A 14,861-nucleotide genomic window follows, 5' to 3' on the forward strand; every position below is an offset into this window, starting at 1 on the left:
ACCAAGCACTGATGTCTGCAGTTTGGAAGGCTGTCTCTGTCTAACTGGCATTGCGGCTTGGAGCATCTTATCAAGTACGGCAAAAAGGTAGAGAATCCATTTTTCTGAAAAACAAAGCCCAGTTTAGTCAGGCAGTGTTTGAATAGTGAAGGCAATTAGCAAACTTGCCATTGTTCACATTACTAACAGATGTCTTTGTTATTTAGGAGACTACCCAGAGATGAAAATTAAAGCAGCTTTGCGGCTTTTTTGAGGCAAATATGGAGCTGTTAGAAGTGATAGCCAAGTGTTTATGGCATGAGGTCAGCTTCTGGAGCTTGGTTAAAAGGAGCACCTTAGGTCTCTGGTGAGTGTGATCTATGGTTGATCTTAAAAACAAATAAACAGGGGGCACCTGGGTAGCTCAGTGGGTTAAAACCTCTGCCTTCAGCTCAGGTCATAGTCCCAGGGTCCTGGGATTGAACCTGGGGCTCTCTGCTCAACAGGGGCCAGCTTCCCCCCTCTTTCTCTGCCTGCCTCTCTGCCTACTTGTGATCTCTGTCTGTCAAATGAATAAATAAAATCTTTAAAAACAAACAAACAAACAAAAAAACACCTGAGATGAAAAGGAATAAGATGAATTGTTCCTGGATTATATAAAGCAGGGCAAAACAGATAAAAAGGATATAATATTATAATGGCACATACCCACATGCAGTAAAATTAAGGTGTACGAAGCAAATACCCCACACCTATGCTAAATTACTTGACACTTTTATATAAAGATTTGTGAATTTGTGTCTACCATCTTTAATTCGTATACAAACAGGGAGAAAATCCAATGATAGATCAAAACACAAAAACAACAATGTTGAACCTAAAAAGGAGACTTTATCTACTTTGCTTTATTCCCACTCCCTACTTCACCTCAATAGTTTTGCATCTAATTCACTTTTTTAAAAAATTTTTTTAATTTAATTTTTTCAGTGTTCCAACATTCATTGTTTATGTGCCACACCCAGTGCTCCATGCAATATGTGCCCTCCTTAATACCCACCATCATGCTCACACAATTCCCCACCCCACCCTGCTCCTCCAAAACCCTGTTTGCTTCTCAGAGTCCACGGTCTCTCATGGTTTGTCTCCCCTTGCGATTTCCCCCAACTCACTTCTCTCCCTCTCCCAGTGTCCTCCATGTTATTCCTTATGCTCCGTAAGTGAGTGAAACCATATGATACTTGACTTTCTCTGCTTGACTTATTTCACTCACCATAATCTCCTCCAGTCCCGTCCATGTTGATACAAAAGTTGGGTATTCATCCTTTCTGATGGAGGCGTAATATTCACTCTAATTCACTCTTGATTTAGATTTATTTGACTCTAGAAAAGCTTCCCGACACCTTAAGCATCGATAGATTCTTTCCTCATTTGTAATTCATACAAATATAGATTTATGTTTGATTTATACATCAGAATAAGATCTACATTATTATATAATATTATTATATATAAGTATCAGTTGGGCTTATCTCCCACTAGACCATGTTGGGTCATGTAATCCCCGGGGTTCCGTCAGCGAGTTTGTGTCTCTCTGTCCAATACTCAGAATAGAACATGGAACGTAAGAGTTGCTCCAGAAGTATCTGATGAACACTGGAACAAAACCAGATTATCTCCCTCTTTTATCATCTGAAGAAAATGAAATAAGAAGTCGGGTTCTTTATATGGAGACAGTAGGAAAGACGGTTAGAATGTTAGAACAAGTGAAGGAATGTCTATACACATTCTTTAGAAAACAGTAAAAGGAAAACAAGAAAAAATACAAAGCTGTTGGTGTGATTATCTCCCCCTCTCTCTCATCACACAGCTGAAACTCACCTGAGTTGAGCTGAGATATGAGACCTGAGTTGAGATCAAGTGTCAGACACCTAACCAACTGAGCCACCCAGTTACCCCAACGACGAGCTGTCTTAAATTCTTATTTCCCATGATAGGAAACTAGTCGGCAGGCTCAGTGGCATCCGCTGCCTCCAGCTACCGCCACCACACATCACCCCGGTTCTAGGAGCAGTCTCGAGGGAGGCTCTCTCCTTGCTGAATCAGCCATTCCTCAACGGGAAGAGACAGAGAGAGAAACTGTCCACAGGTAGTGGGGCTGCAGATGTCTGGACACGCATCCCCCTGATATACAGCGATGCTATTTTCCTCTCCTTAGAGCCCTGGGGCTTAAAAATGTGCTCTACATTTCAGGCAGGCCGGCTGGAAATTATGTTTAAATATAACCACCCTAAAGTCTAAAAATAACATCCATCTGAAGCTGGACAATATTGGAACAAGTGAAAAGAAGTAGAAATGTGAGTCAAGAGCAAATAACGTCAGGGCGTGGGTGGCTCAGTCGGTTAAGCGTCTGCCTTCAGCTCAGGTCATGATCCCAGGGCCTTGGGATCGAGCCCTACATTGGGCTCCCTGTCAGTGGGGACCCTGCTTCTCCCTCTCCCTCCGCTTGCCATTCCCCCTCCTCCTGTTCTCTCTCACTCTTTCTTGTTCTCAAATAAATAAAATCTTTAAAATTAAAAAAAAAAAAAAAAAAAAAAAAGCAAACGTCAAAGTATAGAACTGATAGCTGCACCTAGGCTTTCCTGTTTGGTTCTGTCACTTGATCTAGGGACCGGCATTTTTGTGTCTACATGGCTTTGAACCAATTTCAGCTTCTGCTCACATTTTGGAATTTATCTCCAATGCTTCAAATTGTTAGAAAACTTGGTCTCTCCGTTAGAAAAAAGAAAGCAAACTAACAACTTTGTGGTGGTTTTTAAAACTACCCACAGGGGTGCCTGAATGGTTTGGTCAGTTGAGCAGAGTCATGCTTGGCTCATGATCCCCAAGGTCCTGGGATGGAGCCATGGTCAGGCTCCCCACTCAGCGGGGAGCCTGCTTCTGCCTTCCACTCTGCCTACTTTGCGCTCTATCTCTCTGTCAAATAAATAAACAAAATATTTAAAAGCAAACAAAAGTAAATAAAAATAAAACTGCCCACAAATTTTTTACTCTCCTCTCATTGAGAATCAGGCCCCATGATCCCTCTCTTCTCCACGGCTCTGGCAGATTGTGGCTGCCAGAATGAAGCAGGGTTTCTCAAACTCACTGCTGTTGGCACCTTGGGCCACAGACTCTTTGCTATTGGGGGCTATCCTGTGCCTTGTAAAATATGTACCAGCACCCAGGGCTGGAGGCGCTAGATGCTTCTAGCCTATCCCCCACTGTCCCCAGTTGTACAAACTGAAAGTAGATTCAAACATTGGAAAACTTTCTGTGGGGAGCAAAATTGCCCCTGATTGAGAGCCACTGTGATAGAATACGGAGGAAATGAAAAGCTGGGGCATGAAAGGCCACTCAGCATTCTGGTTCTCTTGGGACACTTGTTCTGGGAGATACCCATTGCTATGGAAATCTAACTACCCCAAAGCAGCCATCCTTGGAAGGGTGATATTCTGGGTGAACCCTCCCAGCTGAGCCCAGGTGATAGCCAAATTCTCAACCCATAAAACCTGTGAAATAATAAGTTGTTGTTTTACCCCACTAAGTTGAGTGGGGGGGCATTAATGCAGCAAAGGCACTTGAAACAGAATTACCAGGAAGTGAGGAATATCTAGTCGACCAAAGAGACAGGTTTTACTTGCATTACACGGGTAGCTTATCAAATGAGGGCAGATACATGAGTACCCACAGGCATGAATTCTGCACACTCAGTTATCTGGGCGTGTACTTGTGGTATGCTGAGAAAATACGAATTGGCATCTGAAACTTGTTCTAATCCTTTTTTTTCTCTCTCTCTCTCAAGAGAAAATATTTTAAAGATGTAGAGTTAAAGAAAACATCTGGTTTATGGGAAAATTATAAGAACAGGCTCTTCCCTCCCCCACTTCCTACTCCTCCCTCCGTGGAGCATTAGTGGACTCTCAGACCTTAGCAACAAAATCAATAACACCAGGCTAACGTAATTACACTGTAGAGGGCGGACTGTGTCGGCTATTACTTTATTAAGAAAGAACAACATGTGTGAAGGAGCGGCACCCTGGCATCCTGCAAGGACGGAAGACTCAAGAAAGTGCAGGAAGGAGGGCAAGGCGGTTCACAAATATGCTGAATTGAAGGAATTAGGATCACACCCTGAAATAGCAGGAAAACGAATGTTTGCTTTCTCTGGCTTATTATTTGCTTAGTGATACTTGAGCGTTTCTAAAAGATAAATGTCTTGGCTGTTGTTCTATCAGTCTCTCTGCTTTATTTAATTTTACAAAGAGGAATGCTCAGATGTTAAAATATTTGTTCTCTTTTCACTTACGATTTGTTTCATTTTCTACTCAAAATGGAATGACCCTCCAAGGTAAGATTTGAAGCACAGAGAATTCTTCGTGTTCATCTGGTTCTGGTTCTGTGATTCATTCTTGGCCTATTTTCATTATTTTACAAAACACCCCAGGGAGGTGTTTTGAAATGAAATGACTTGTCCCCTTTCACCTTCCTTGAGAAGGTCAAGATAAAATATTTAGAACCTCGAACCTCCCATACCACCCCATTTTTCCCTCCAGTTTTTTCCCCCCAAAATGGAAGGTAAAGTAGCCTTTCACGTTGGGAGGGGGTTGGTTGGTTGCCCGTTTGCCCTGAAACCCCTTTCCTGGCCTTCCCCTGCTTGACCTAGCACTGCAGTGGCTGCTCCTGCCACCCCGCCTTTTCCAGGCTCCTCTGCCACCTGCTTCCACCAATGCTCAACCAACAAGACACCCTGGAGGAAAGGTAGGAGAGGAAAGCAGCCCTCCTGCCTGGTTCCAGTCTCTCCAGGCAGCTCTAGCATTGGATGGGGTTTCAAGCCAGCTGTGCTACAACATCTCCTCCTATTGTCCTTCCAGCCCTAGAGCTGGTAGCAGCTGATATGTCCAACATTAAATTTCATCTGTTGCACAACATGACATAGGTTCTGTTTTTTTCTCTCTGAATCTTCACTATTACAGGGAGAATCTCCTTCCAAATGAAGCCTAGCTTGAGGCCTAGAGATTATATGGTATGTTTTCAGAGAACATAAGAAAAGCAAGAAAACCTTTGTATTCTCTTTAGAGTTTGTTGATTGACTTTACAGCTTAGGTCAGAATGCTTTTAGAGAAATATAATATAAAATTTTAGAGAAAGCCAAACTAATATATAGTGACAGCAGATCGGTGGTGGTCTTGACCCATGGATGGGACAGATAAACTGCAAGGGTTATGCTGGGAACTTTAACTTTTTCAAAAGATGAAGGTATTCCAAATCTTGATTTTTATGATGGATACATAGGTGTATATATTTGTCAAAAGTCATTGAGCTATCTACATAAAATGGAGCATTTTACTGTATGCAAATTATACTGGAGTGAGTAGCAACCAACGTTTCCCAAATCTTGTCTGCATCATTTATTTCTATGGTGTATTTATAGTAATGACTCTTTCCTCCTTTCTCCATTTACCAATTTGTATACTATTTGTGAGGAAGAACTATCTCTTCTCCTATATTTCCTTACATGTTTCATTATTTATGTGTATCAATAAGGACTCATGGATGTTTGTTCATGAATTAAAATCCAGATTCATTCTTAAAATTTTGTTGCTAACATTTTTCCAGTTTGGGAGATTAAGGCTTTCAGGTGGGCTACTGTGTTCTTTTATCAAGACTCCCCCCAACTTTTTAATATTTTCTTAACTTTCTGGCCCCACATCATGTTCCTAGTTCCTTTTTTTTTTTTACTTATATATCCTTTTATAAATCTTTTCTTCTAGTTCACTTTACATTTACAATGCTCCAGCCCTAGAATTAATCACTTCTCGATGGAGCCCTGGTTGCTTTTATTTGAATGAAGTGTTTAGAGCCAGTATCTGAGTGTTAGGTGGCTTCATTGTTATTGGGCTATCATTGCTCTGACCTTCAGGCAAAAACAGCTAGTTATTTTATATATGTATACTCATCCATATGTACATATACATTTTGTCTGTCTATAGACATACATTAAAAATCATGAGTTAATACTAAAAAAAGTCATGAGTTAATACTGCTATCTCTATTTACCATGAAGGTTATTTTAGGCCTCCCTCTTTCCTTCTTTATAAATTCCTTTTTTAACATTAAGAAACCCTGGATCTCATTATCTATGACTATTCTTTTTTTTTTTTTTTCATTATAAAGATAAGGTAATTTCCAAATCCCTACACATTACCTTTGTTTAAAAACAAAAACAAAAAATTAGTTAACTAGATTTTTTTTTTTTTAAATTTATTTATTTATTTATTTGACAGAGAGAGATCACAAGTAGGCAGAGAGGCAGGCAGAGAGAGAGAGAGAGAGGAGGAAGCAGGCTCCCTGCCAAGCAGAGAGCCCGATGTGGGACTCGATCTGACCTGAGCTCATGACCTGAGCCGAAGGCAGCGGCTTTACCCACTGAGCCACCCAGGCGCCCCAGTTAACTAGATTTTAATGTTTATTTTTGTCTTTAGCCTTAGAGAATCCAGTCAAGACACAGGTTTCCAGAGTGACTTTGCATAGTTCTTTCCTTCCCATACTCTTAGGTGTGGGTGTGTATTTATCTGTAGTAGAGTCAGGTTCACTTGCTAGTGTTTGTATTCCATCTTGAGTTACCCTCATGTCCTGATTGCTTTTAATAATTTGTGTAATTTTGGGGTATGTGAAGGATGTATGAAATGTTACTACAGTTTTAGGAGTCAGAGTTTGCTAAAAAGTTATATTCAAGGAAGTATACTCCCCCTTCAACCCTGGTACCTTATTCCCTCATCTCTTTATTCCCAACCTTTTCCCACAAACCCCTGTGGCTAAACATTTTCTTAGTCTCCAGTTTATCTTTCCAGAATTCCTTCTTCAGGAATGTAGCCAGGAGAGAATCACTGTTAGACAAATAAGCAGATACAGGTGTACAATCTTATATTCCTTTCTTCTATAAAGACTAACCTACTGGGATGCCTGGGTGGCTCAGTCGGTTGAGCACCTGCCTTTGGCTCAGGTCATGATCCTAGAGGGGTCTGGAATCGAGTCCCAAATTGGGTTCCTTTTTCAGCAGGGAGCCTGTTTCTCCCTCTGTCTGCTGCTCCCTCTGTTGGTGCTCTTTCTCTCTCTCTTTCTGACAAATAAATAAAATTTAATTTTAAAAATGTGTAACAAACAATTTTAGACAATTTTTTAGGGCTTAGCATTTTTTTTGCTGTAAACTGTCTTGGAAATCATTCCATGTTATTTCAGAGAAATTTTCTTCATCTTTACATTTTTTCACAGCTGCATAATGTTCCCTTATGTTATTATTGTATCATTACGCATGGTAATTCTTTATTGACCTTCCACTGCTGTAAAACTTGTGTTGTTAGAGCTGGATATTTTTGTATTCCTATAAATATCCTTAAGATTGGTGCCAGGATTGCAGTGAAGTCATTTGGAAACAGTTTGATTTTTTACAGTCTTGCTTTCAAGTTTTGTCGGGCACTACTTGGACGAGACACATTGGCCATCTACCCCTTGCCCAATGAATCAGGAGGGTTTCCACTCCTGTAGGTAGATAATGGTATGGTTTCTAGACTAGTGTGAGTGCTGGGAACTATTACCTCTAATTCTCTCTGTGGGTTCTGGCAGTTTCTTCCCATTCATGCACTGAGCAGTATTCTGTTACACACCCTGCCGAAATTCCACGCTCTCTCTGTATTCAGTTATCTCTTCTCCGTAGGTAAATTCTGTCTGGTAAATTCTGTCTGCCATGGTCCTTCTGGATGCCTAAGTTCATCTCCTCAACTCAGGGAGTCCTTTCCCTGGGGACCCTCCCGCCCTGCCCCCCCGCTTCACCACAGCCTGCCTGGAAACTGTCTCATGACAGTATGAAGCAACTGGATGACTCACCTCGTTTGTTCTCTGTCTCTCAGGAATTACAGGCCTTCTTTATCTGGTATCTAGGATCTTGAAAACTTTTGTTCCATATATTTTGTCCTTTTTAAAAAAACCGTTTTGGGCAGAAGGGTACCCGTTATTCCATCTTGGCTAAAAATGGATGTCTTTGCTTTTATAAACAAAGTTGTTTTATTTTTCAATTTCAATTTCCAGTTGTTCATTGTTAGTATATAAAAACTCAATAGACTTTTGTGAGTTGGTTTTTCATTTTGCAAAATAGCTAAACTCATTGGTTAGCACAGCTTTTTTTTTTTTTTTAGATTATACTAGGGCTTTTTCTAGAGACCCTTATGTTGTCAGTAGATAAAGACAGTTTTGCTTTGTCCTTTTATTTATTTTTCTTGCCTTATCTATGATCTCTAGCACAATGATGAATAGAAATGGTGAGCGTGGATATCCTTGCCTTGTTCCTGATCTTAGGAAGAAAGCATTCAGCATTTCACCTTCAAGGATGATGTTATCTGCAGTTTGTTTTCTTAGATTTTCTTTATCAGGCTAAGTTTCTAACTTTCTCTGAGTTTTTAACATGAGTGGGAGATGAATTTTGTTAAGTACTTCTTATTCATCTTTTAAGACAATCATGAATTTTCCTTCTTTTTCTCTTAATTTGATGACTTATACTAATTGCAAGTTTTGTAATAGCTTTACTGAGATATAATTCACATGCCATTAAAGTTTATCCTTTTCAAGTATACAATTCAGTGATTTTTAGTATATTCTTTAGGTTTTGCAACCATTATCAATGTTTAATTTCAAAACATTTCCCGTTAATTGATTTTTACATGTTAGTCCAATTTTGTAATCCTGAGAAAAATTCACTTGGTCATGATGCATTATTCTATTTATAAGTGGATTCAATTTGCTAGTATTTTCTTAGGGATATTTGAGTTTATGTTCCTGAGGAATATTAGTCTGTGGCTTTCTTTTCTTTAATGTCTTTCCTGGATATGGTATCTGAGTTATGCTGGCCTTGTAAAATGAGTTTAGATATGTTTTTTCCTCCTCTATTTTCTGGAAGAGTTTGGAGGAAGTCATATAATTTTCTTTTCTCTTAACACTTTGGTAGAATTCACCAGTGAAGTGAGTCATCAGAGCCTGGAATTTGTTTGTGGGAACATTTTAATGACAAATTCCTTTTCTTTCATAGATATCAAGCTGTTCATATATTCTATTTTTTTCTTGTGACAGTCGTGATAATTAGTATGTTTGGAGGAATTTGTATTTTTTCATTTAGGTTTGTCAAATTTACTGTTATTAAATAATTCCCTATATCCTGAGTTATCTAATACTGTGTTTGGAAAGATGTCGCCAAACATAATGGTGTGAAAGAGCAGTGACATATTTTTTATAGCCTCTAATCCTGTCTGCCATCCAGAAATGCAGGAGTGGCTTGACTGGTTCTAGTTCAGAGTTTGTCATCAGGTTGTGGTTAGAAGTCCCTGATGCTGCAGTTATCTGATGGAGTGACAGGGGTCAGAGGATCTTTTCCAACATATTTCACCTACATGGCTGGCAAGCTGGTTCTAGCCTTTGGCGAGGCTAGGAGGATTGAGGAGGGGTTGCTCAGTTTCCCCAACATGGCAGATGGCTTTTCTTATCAAGGTTTAAGAGACTAAGATGGTAGCTCCAATGCCTTTCTGATCTAGTCTTAGAAGTCAAACACTGTTACTTCTACAGTCTGCTTTTTGTCACATGGTTGAGCCAGGAGCGAATATTTTGTTTTCTTTTTGTTTCTTCCTTCTGTTTTTCATTTTTTTAATGTAGGTTCCACACCTAGCATGGAACTCAATGCAGGACTTGAACTCACAACCCTGAGACTGAGACCTGAGTTGAGATCAAGAGTCATATGTATGCTTAACCGGCAAAGCCACCCAGATGCCCCTTGTTTTCTTTTATAAAAAGTAATTACTTTATATTCTCAAAGGTAGTTGTTATTTTAGAATGAGCTTGATCCTTCTGAAGATTGTTTTCAAGTTTTTAATGTTGCTATAGTGAGTCTGAAGTTAGGGGTAACACGTAGCTATTAGCCACATGTGGCTATTTAAATTTGTTAGTGAATGCTAAAGACAATTAAAATTTAATTTCTGGGGGCACCTGGGTGGCTCAGTGTGTTAAACCACTGCCTTCGGCTCAGGTCATGATCTCAGGGTCCTGGGATCGAGTCCCACATCAGGCTCTCTGCTCAGCAGGGAGCCTGCTTCCCTTCCTCTCTCTGCCTGCCTCTCTGCCTACTTGTGATCTCTCTCTGTCAAATAAATAAATAAAATCTTTAAAAAAAAAATTTAATTTCCGTAATCACACTGGCCACATTTTGAGTACTCAGAAGCCACACGTATTTTGTGGCAAGTGTCTTGCACAATACAAATACAACCCATTTCCATAAATGTAGCAAGTTCTATAGGAAAGCTGGCTTCAAGTTGCTTTTATTCTAGGACTGGTTTAGTCTTATTTGCATACTATTTTCTCTTCTGGTGTCTCTATTGAATGCTCTGGCATTCACTGAGGACTCTCCCCACTGACTTACCAGGATGCAAACTTCTGCCAGCTCCATGAGATCTCTGGAAAATGATCAGATTACAGATCTCCAATCATTTTTCCCAGACTCGTGGATTTTTATCCTACATTATGCGGCCCAGAATTCAGCAACACACTTAAGACCCTAATGTCAATCTCCAGAGCTATTTCTCTGCGTGGCTTCCTCCTTTCCAGTCTGTCCCACAGATTCCGGCTGCCCCAGCCTCCCTTGACTCTGATCGCCGTTTCCTTAGCTCAGTTCGTATACCACCAGAGACTTGGTTTCCCTTACTGCACTGTGGTCTGGAGTAAGCTTTGAGGCAGAAAGTGGGGTTGATTCTAGGACTCCCCACATTAGTTTCCTTATCTCAAGGATCATGTCCTACTTTGTCCTGTAGCTCAATGTTTTAAAAAATGTTACATGCATTTTTTCCAGTTGTCTAGTTTTTATTTTGCTCAGCCTAGTGCAACTTGTTCTATAATGGCCAGCAGCAAATTTATACCCTTCCCTTTGAAGATCACAGTAAAAATAAATACACACACACACATGCATATATACACATACATATACATAGATAAATTTACTCTACTAGATTTTTGGCATGTTGACATAATTGCATTTAATTGACTTCTCAAGCCTCATCATCATAACTATATAAAAACACTGCTATATAGAAATAGCTTTTATGATAATTGTCCTGGTTTTACTGGGGTAGAGGTGCTTTTGTTTTGAAAACTTTTTCTGTATGATTTTTTTGTTTGTTTATTTAAGTTCTTGATTTTGTAACTTGTCAATGTGTGCCAAAACTCAGTAAAGATAGCATCAGTTAGGGGCGCCTGAGTGGCTCAGTTAACCAAGCCTCTGCCTCTAGCTCAGATCATGATCTCGGGGTTCTGGGATAGAGCCCTTCTCAGCGGGAAGCCTGCTTCTCCTTGTCCCTCTGATGCTCCCTCTGCTTGTGCTCACTCTTTGTCAAATAAGTAAATAAATAAAATCTAAAAAAAAAAAAATACAAAGACAGTGAAATATTTCACCCTTATCTGTTCTTCCATTCAGTCAGTTACCAGCCGGCAAACAGGTAACCCTTGTTATCAGTTACTTGTGTATCTTCCTAGAGATACTTTATGCTTATTCAAGGGAATAAAATCATAGGGTACTATTTTTCTCTTTTAAATAGAATATCTTAAAAATTTTTCTGTACCAGACAATAATGTAGAATGATAGGCAGAAGCATGAAAATGTTTCCAGAAAAACTGCCTCTCAGTAATTTTTCTCCTAAGTTATCAAGTAATCCCTCAAAGAGAAAAAAATAGAATTTTAAAATTTGAGAGATTGTGATTAATTTAGAAAATAATTATAGCATGGTTTGAACCCAAGAGACCATGATAAATTTGACAGATAATATGGCTTTTCATTTTCTCATCTGTGTGCCCTGATCAAAATGGTGGTGCTTCTGAATCACAAGAACAGTCAGTAACCAAACCAGTAATAACACAATTCATGTGTTAGTAACTATCTCCTCTACTTTGTTTCAGATATTATTTCAGGTTACAGTACCACTCAAGATTGCTAGCTAAAAATGGATAAAAGGGGAAAAAATGGGCAAAAGAAAAGAGATAGTGAGGTTAAGATATGAGCAGAGATAAAATGAAAAATGTGCCTTTGAGTCATGAATGTGGCTTTGCATATTCTGAAAACCTTATTTTAACATTTTTAAGCTCTTTGAAGTAAAAACAGTATAATTGCTCAGGGAAGTAGAGCGGATTTTGGAACAAAGCTCTGACAGGGACTTCTCCTCAGGGTGCTACATAAAGAAAACCTCAGGAGGCAATGACCAACTTCTTTGTCAAGTCAACAGATTTCAGAAATCCACTCCTGTAGCTTTGGCAGACACAGCTGGCTAAGGACCATCCTATTTGTTTCATCATTAGCCTGTTGAGGTGACTTTTTTTTTTTTTTTCCTTCTGCTCAGTGCTGACCAGGCAAAAATCCATGTAACATAAACTCATCTATAGATGGTAATTTTATAAAAACAGGTGGAATGTTAGTGATCTGTGAGTCCACAAGGGCAGGTCTCTAAGACAGGATGAGAATCAATGATATTTAGAAACCACAAATGGGACCCCTTTTCACGTGGAAGCGTATTCCAAATCAGTCTGAACTACGTACTCTAGCACGGGAATAGACTTCTGAGAGTTACAGGAGGAGGTGATGAAGGAAATTTACCATGTTTAGGGAAAATTTTTGGCAAAGTCTTATTGAGGGTAGTTAAAATCCATACACACACCATACTTTCACTATTTCATTGTAGGGACAGAGGCTTAATTGACATACCAGAGCCGAAGAGACTCATTCTTTGATCGATGTCATCAAGAGGCGAGAATATGAATAAAATGAGGAAATGGGTCTTTGTGTAGATTTCAAGTTTGAAAGATGAATTGTATATAAGTAAGGGTTAGAGTGAAGCAGAAAGTTTCATTACGAATAGCACAGGAAAATCAGCTGTGGCATATTCACACACTAGCATACAGCCACATACCATAACATGGGCAAATCTCACAACATCATGTTGTGTCAAAGAAAGCCAGACATGTAAGAATACAGATTTTTAAATCCCATTTATATGGAGTTCAAAACTAAGTCAAAGTTAAGATTATTAGATGTCAACTTTGCGGAGAAGGGTGGGTGTTTTGACTTCTACAAGACAAGCAATATTTCTGAGGGTGTCAGTAATATTTTCTTTCTACATCTGAGTGGTGGTAACATGCAGTCTGCTCTGAGAAATTCATCATGTGATTCACTGAAAGTCACAATTATGTTCTGTGTACTTTTCTGTATATGTGTTTTATTTAAAAACTAGCCTGAAAACTTTAATTTAAAATTTTAAGTAGTGAAAATTTTTCTAAAACTCAGTCAGTTTTTAAAACCAGAACTTTTTTTCCCCCAACTGTAAGTGTATGCAATTATCCTATAGACAATGGAAAGCAATGTTGACTATTCAACTAGAACTTTGGAGAACATTGTGCAAACACCCTCTAGTCATACATATATGACTAGAATGCCAACTATAAATAGTTTCCAGATATTAATGGAATAATTTCAGGTTAATTGTGTAACTTCAGGTATTTTTTTGAGTTAGAATGGGGAACCAAATATATTTCTGAGCATAGAGCAGTTAATAGATTTATTTGGGAGCCCTTGTGAATGAAAGGGTTTTAGTTTGTTTTTACTGCTGTATCTCCAATGCTCAGAACAAAGTCTAGGACATAATAGGTGCCAGGTAAATACTCTTGAGAAAGAGTAAATGTATATTTGAATATTTTGCTCTCTGAGAGGAGAAGACGGTGTTCCTACTAGGGTGTGGCCGACACTCTTACTTCATGTCTATTAAATGTAGTGTTGCAATTGTAAATAAGTCTTAGCCTCCTGGACATTTTTGTCATTCTCGTTGCCTTGGGAACAGAGATGAGGCAGAAAAAAACAACACGGCCAAAGGCAAGGGTGTGGAACAGCCTAGCTCTGTGTGGGGAAGAGTGAGTAAGGAGTTCCTTTTGGCTGGTGGCCGGGGACGGGGGAAGGGTGGGAGTTAATGATGGAAGATGGTAGAAATCATAAAGTTAGGATAAGACGAATGCATGATATTAAACATCAAATGATGACGCTAGAGCTTTCATTTGAGCTCACACGTGCCTGCCTGTCGAGTTCCAGCTCCTAATGCCGCAGGGAAGGAAACTGAAATGAATTGGCTCCATGGTGGCAGACACTACCATGTACAATTTTCCCCAAACCTGTAAACTTTTCTCTAAAATGCATGTGGGTGTCTAGAGAACATCAAGATATCTGCGGAAAAATGTACCTGATTGCCGTTGGGTGGTAGTAAGTCCTTGAAAGTACGATTCAATCTTTCATTCATTTGAAATGGATCTCCTGTTTATTGGGTTAATGTCTGAAGCTGGGGGGCATCTTGAAGACTCAGCCTTAGCCTGCTCACGGCTCCAAATTGCAAGACGTTTTGTCTTGCAGCCTGACGGGGTTCTGACTGGTTTGGTGCAGCCTTCTCCACATGTCTTAACAACTATCAAAAATAACACATACTCATGGAGTGCCTCCTGGAATGCCTTGATTCTAAGCATCATAATAAAATGAATCATATACATTTAAGTATAAGCTTTGAAAAATGTAAAGTAAGCAGCACGAGCCTACATGGTCCCACTTCCCTTGAGCAGTGCTGAATCCGCAATTACTTTTTAAACAATAGGTATTCATAAATCAGGCAGAATGCTCATGAGAAAACAGTCCTCTAATTAAATAAAAGGAGAATCAGTGTTTCTTGTTGCAGGGATTGTTTTTGGGATTAAAGGATTGTTCTCGAGCGCAGTGCACAAAATGAGAGACC

General features: G+C 39.4%; 1 long non-coding RNA gene across 1 annotated transcript in view; it reads left to right on the forward strand.

Annotated features, from left to right (window-relative positions):
• Positions 1-213: 213 nt before the first annotated feature.
• LOC131825819 (uncharacterized) overlaps positions 214-14,861 on the forward strand; it is a 41,080-nt gene continuing 26,432 nt past the window's right edge. The window contains exon 1 of the long non-coding RNA XR_009351321.1: positions 214-346. This is a non-coding gene — a long non-coding RNA (uncharacterized LOC131825819). The remainder of the gene's footprint in view (positions 347-14,861) is intronic.

Source organism: Mustela lutreola, chromosome 2, assembly GCF_030435805.1.
Source record: "Mustela lutreola isolate mMusLut2 chromosome 2, mMusLut2.pri, whole genome shotgun sequence".
NCBI classification, from domain to species: Eukaryota; Metazoa; Chordata; class Mammalia; order Carnivora; family Mustelidae; genus Mustela; species Mustela lutreola.